A 5,000-nucleotide genomic window follows, 5' to 3' on the forward strand; every position below is an offset into this window, starting at 1 on the left:
ACGGGCGCGCATCGCACGTTTAAGGAGACGCGGCCGGCCACACAGGCGACCACGACACTCCCACGTCTCCGAAGCGGGACAAACGCCGCGCGCTTCAGTATACGTAGCCGACCCTCAGCCAGACGTGGCCCGGGAACGGAATCCATGGACCGCAATGTGCGTTCGAAACGTCGATGTTCATGTGTCCTGCAGTTCACATGTCGACGCGCAATTTGCTGCGTTCTTCATCGACCCACGAGCCGAGTGATCCACCGTCCTGGGTGATCTTTTCCTTTTCAGTCTCCCACTGTCTCTTTCAAGACAGTAGCATTTGCGGGACTGAGGCGTCTGACGGCCCCTGTTCCACTATTTTTTTGTGTCCAACGGCCTCACAGCCGATGGGCGTCGTACGGCTCCACACCGGAGCGGACAGGCACTCGGGCGAACGTCATTCAAAACCGGCGCCAGGCGCCAGGTACCGCAGGCCAGCCGCTCCAGAGCTTCAGCGCTCGTACCACACAACAACAACACTTCCGCTAGTTTTGAGAGGCACGCGTGGTTCCGCACGCGGCGCACGGCCACTGCCGTACAGGTAGCGTGTTGCGCGACACGACACGCACATCGAAAGACATGCAGTCTAGTCGGTAATGATCCTTCCGCAGGTTCACCTACGGAAACCTTGTTACGACTTTTACTTCCTCTAAATGATCAAGTTTGGTCATCTTTCCGGTAGCATCGGCAACGACAGAGTCGATGCCGCGTACCAGTCCGAAGACCTCACTAAATCATTCAATCGGTAGTAGCGACGGGCGGTGTGTACAAAGGGCAGGGACGTAATCAACGCGAGCTTATGACTCGCGCTTACTGGGAATTCCTCGTTCATGGGGAACAATTGCAAGCCCCAATCCCTAGCACGAAGGAGGTTCAGCGGGTTACCCCGACCTTTCGGCCTAGGAAGACACGCTGATTCCTTCAGTGTAGCGCGCGTGCGGCCCAGAACATCTAAGGGCATCACAGACCTGTTATTGCTCAATCTCGTGCGGCTAGAAGCCGCCTGTCCCTCTAAGAAGAAAAGTAATCGCTGACAGCACGAAGGATGTCACGCGACTAGTTAGCAGGCTAGAGTCTCGTTCGTTATCGGAATTAACCAGACAAATCGCTCCACAAACTAAGAACGGCCATGCACCACCACCCACCGAATCAAGAAAGAGCTATCAATCTGTCAATCCTTCCGGTGTCCGGGCCTGGTGAGGTTTCCCGTGTTGAGTCAAATTAAGCCGCAGGCTCCACTCCTGGTGGTGCCCTTCCGTCAATTCCTTTAAGTTTCAGCTTTGCAACCATACTTCCCCCGGAACCCAAAAGCTTTGGTTTCCCGGAGGCTGCCCGCCGAGTCATCGGAGGAACTGCGGCGGATCGCTGGCTGGCATCGTTTATGGTTAGAACTAGGGCGGTATCTGATCGCCTTCGAACCTCTAACTTTCGTTCTTGATTAATGAAAACATACTTGGCAAATGCTTTCGCTTCTGTTCGTCTTGCGACGATCCAAGAATTTCACCTCTAACGTCGCAATACGAATGCCCCCGCCTGTCCCTATTAATCATTACCTCGGGTTCCGAAAACCAACAAAATAGAACCGAGGTCCTATTCCATTATTCCATGCACACAGTATTCAGGCGGGCTTGCCTGCTTTAAGCACTCTAATTTGTTCAAAGTAAACGTGCCGGCCCACCGAGACACTCAACAAAGAGCACCCTGGTAGGATTTAAACGGGGTCCGCCTCGGGACGCGAAAGCACCCCTTCGGCTCGCCCCACCGGCAGGACGTCCCACGATACATGCCAGTTAAACACCGACGGGCGGTGAACCAACAGCGTGGGACACAAATCCAACTACGAGCTTTTTAACCGCAACAACTTTAATATACGCTATTGGAGCTGGAATTACCGCGGCTGCTGGCACCAGACTTGCCCTCCAATAGATACTCGTTAAAGGATTTAAAGTGTACTCATTCCGATTACGGGGCCTCGGATGAGTCCCGTATCGTTATTTTTCGTCACTACCTCCCCGTGCCGGGAGTGGGTAATTTGCGCGCCTGCTGCCTTCCTTGGATGTGGTAGCCGTTTCTCAGGCTCCCTCTCCGGAATCGAACCCTGATTCCCCGTTACCCGTTACAACCATGGTAGGCGCAGAACCTACCATCGACAGTTGATAAGGCAGACATTTGAAAGATGCGTCGCCGGTACGAGGACCGTGCGATCAGCCCAAAGTTATTCAGAGTCACCAAGGCAAACGGACCAGACAAGCCAATCCGATTGGTTTTGATCTAATAAAAGCGTCCCTTCCATCTCTGGTCGGGACTCTGTTTGCATGTATTAGCTCTAGAATTACCACAGTTATCCAAGTAACGTGGGTACGATCTAAGGAACCATAACTGATTTAATGAGCCATTCGCGGTTTCACCTTAATGCGGCTTGTACTGAGACATGCATGGCTTAATCTTTGAGACAAGCATATGACTACTGGCAGGATCAACCAGGGAGCTGCGTCAACTAGAGCTGAGCAGCCGGCCGCCCGGGAGTGTGTCCCGGGGGCCCGCGCGAACACGCAAGCGTCCGCTCAATTATTCTGCAAACAGGAGGAGGCCGAGCTCCCCTGCACGATACACCTCGAAACCCTCTCAGGTCCCGGCGGCGCGCAGCGCCGTCCTAGGTACTTGGTCGGTTTCGAGAGAGGCGCAATCGCCCGGAGTTAGGCGAGTAGACGGTTTTAGTGCGAACACCCTTGCTCCCAACTGAGCTTGCCGCTGCCGACAGAGGCCCGGGAGCGTGCTGTCGTGGCATTGCCGGCGGGAGACAACACGCGCCACCTATGGTGACCGGCAGCTCCAACGCCAGCGCCACACAAGGGCAAAGCCCCACTTGGGTGCAGAAGCGAACTCTCCCAGCACAGCGCACGCGCCAACACGTCCGCACAACTGCGATACAAACCACCTGCGAGAACCGCTGGGGCGACCGAGCAGCAGACGGCGTCGCAGCGCCGAGTGCCAGGCGGCGGCGCATCCTCAACGCACACAGTCCTCAATCAGACCAGCACACTGCAGATGTCCACCGCGCTTCGCACCGGGCTCGGCTGAACCAACTTTGGCCGCCAGGCGCCGCGTGCAGGGTGCGCCGCAGCGTAGCTGCACCGCCTGCCGGGCCCGTCGGCTGGCGCTCCTGCCACTCGGCGCCCCCCACCAGCCGCCTGTTGCGCGTGCGCCCACGCAGCGCGCGGCCAACACGCCGGGCGGCCCCCCTTCACCGGCCGGGAACAGTCCCACCAAGCCACCGCCGCGTATCGCTTCATACCCACATGGACCTAGTCACGTGTGTGGATGTGGCGGGTACCGCTGAAACAACCGGTTAATAGCTGTACCGATCGTCGCCATCACAGATTCACCTCCAGCGTGAACAACCGCTCAACAACGGATTTCCAGTTCATTTGCGTATCTTGGGCAGTAAACGTAGATGTCCACCTACATTTGCGAATTCAACAATTCTTGCATGCCAGGATGTCATGTGTCACGACACGCTACATCAGACCACATACACACTGCGACATGTGCAGAAGAGAACACGTGGAAGGTGGCCCGCGCACGTATGCGATGTCCCTTCCGCGATCCACTGTCAACCGGCATCTGCGGCATGTCCCAGATATGGAACGCGGTCCACCAGGGTAGCACTTTGTGTGAGGCAATACGACAAAGTCGGAATACACGCGTCACTACATCAGACGGCTCACGCTGACCTGACCTGACCTGACCTGACCTGACCTGACTCACCGCACCACCACCCCCAGCGACCCAGGGTGACATACAATGCGTTCGTACGTTCCTCCCACACGCCTCTATGGCGTACCACAGTGCAACCTAGCTGTTATTGGGAGACGAGACAAGTAGCATCGAGCACAACATATGGAAATTGAGATTCGACACCGTTGGGCACAGCCAGCGTACGGTCACACGTATCACACTACTTCACTCTGTACGTAACGACCGATGATCGGTACAGCGTGTGGGTTACGCGTACGACATCAGCGGACAATGGACACAGACCATACCACGACGTACACTGAGGGCGTCGACATCTGAATGCAACTGAACAGCTGCGAGGCTCATTTAACACTCAAACGCCAGACCGACCAGCTTGAGAGGACAGAGACACAAAGAGGGGGACAGAGGGGGGGGGGGCGGCGATATAGTCCTATTGCAGTACAATTGACAGTGGATAGCGGGAATATGTGGAAAGTAAGCAACACTCGCAAGACATCTACATGAGGATAACAACGACACCAGAGATTCCGAGCAGTGAACTATGTTAGGCAAAGGGACAACGTGGGTTAGGTTAAGGGACAACGTGGGTTAGGTTAAGGGACAACGTGGGTTAGGTTAAGGGACAACGTGGGTTAGGTTAAGGGACAACGTGGGTTAGGTTAAGGGACAACGTGGGTTAGGTTAAGGGACAACGTGGGTTAGGTTAAGGGACAACGTGGGTTAGGTTAAGGGACAATGTGGGTTAGGTTAAGGGACAACGTGGGTTAGGTTAAGGGACAACGTGGGTTAGGTTAAGGGACAAATTGAGTTAGGTTAAGGGACAACGTGGGTTAGGTTAAGGGACAAATTGAGTTAGGTTAAGGGACAAATTGAGTTAGGTTAAGGGACAAATTGAGTTAGGTTAAGGGACAAATTGAGTTAGGTTAAGGGACAACGTGGGTTAGGTTAAGGGACAAATTGAGTTAGGTTAAGGGACAAATTGAGTTAGGTTAAGGGACAAATTGAGTTAGGTTAAGGGACAAATTGAGTTAGGTTAAGGGACAAATTGAGTTAGGTTAAGGGACAACTTGAGTTAGGTTAAGGGACAACTTGAGTTAGGTTAAGGGACAACTTGAGTTAGGTTAAGGGACAACTTGAGTTAGGTTAAGGGACAACTTGAGTTAGGTTAAGGGACAACTTGAGTTAGGTTAAGGGACAACTTGAGTTAGGTT

The 5,000-nt window shown here is 54.2% G+C and overlaps 2 non-coding genes across 2 annotated transcripts; both read right to left on the reverse strand.

The window, feature by feature from the left end:
* Positions 1-108: 108 nt before the first annotated feature.
* LOC126305466 (5.8S ribosomal RNA) lies at positions 109-263 on the reverse strand. Its single transcript, XR_007553515.1, has one exon. It is a non-coding gene; the product is annotated as a 5.8S ribosomal RNA (ribosomal RNA).
* A 361-nt stretch (positions 264-624) lies between these two features.
* Positions 625-2,517, reverse strand: LOC126305328 (small subunit ribosomal RNA). Its single transcript, XR_007553394.1, has one exon. It is a non-coding gene; the product is annotated as a small subunit ribosomal RNA (ribosomal RNA).
* Positions 2,518-5,000: the final 2,483 nt, after the last annotated feature.

Source organism: Schistocerca gregaria, unplaced genomic scaffold (genome assembly GCF_023897955.1).
Source record: "Schistocerca gregaria isolate iqSchGreg1 unplaced genomic scaffold, iqSchGreg1.2 ptg000310l, whole genome shotgun sequence".
NCBI classification, from domain to species: Eukaryota; Metazoa; Arthropoda; class Insecta; order Orthoptera; family Acrididae; genus Schistocerca; species Schistocerca gregaria.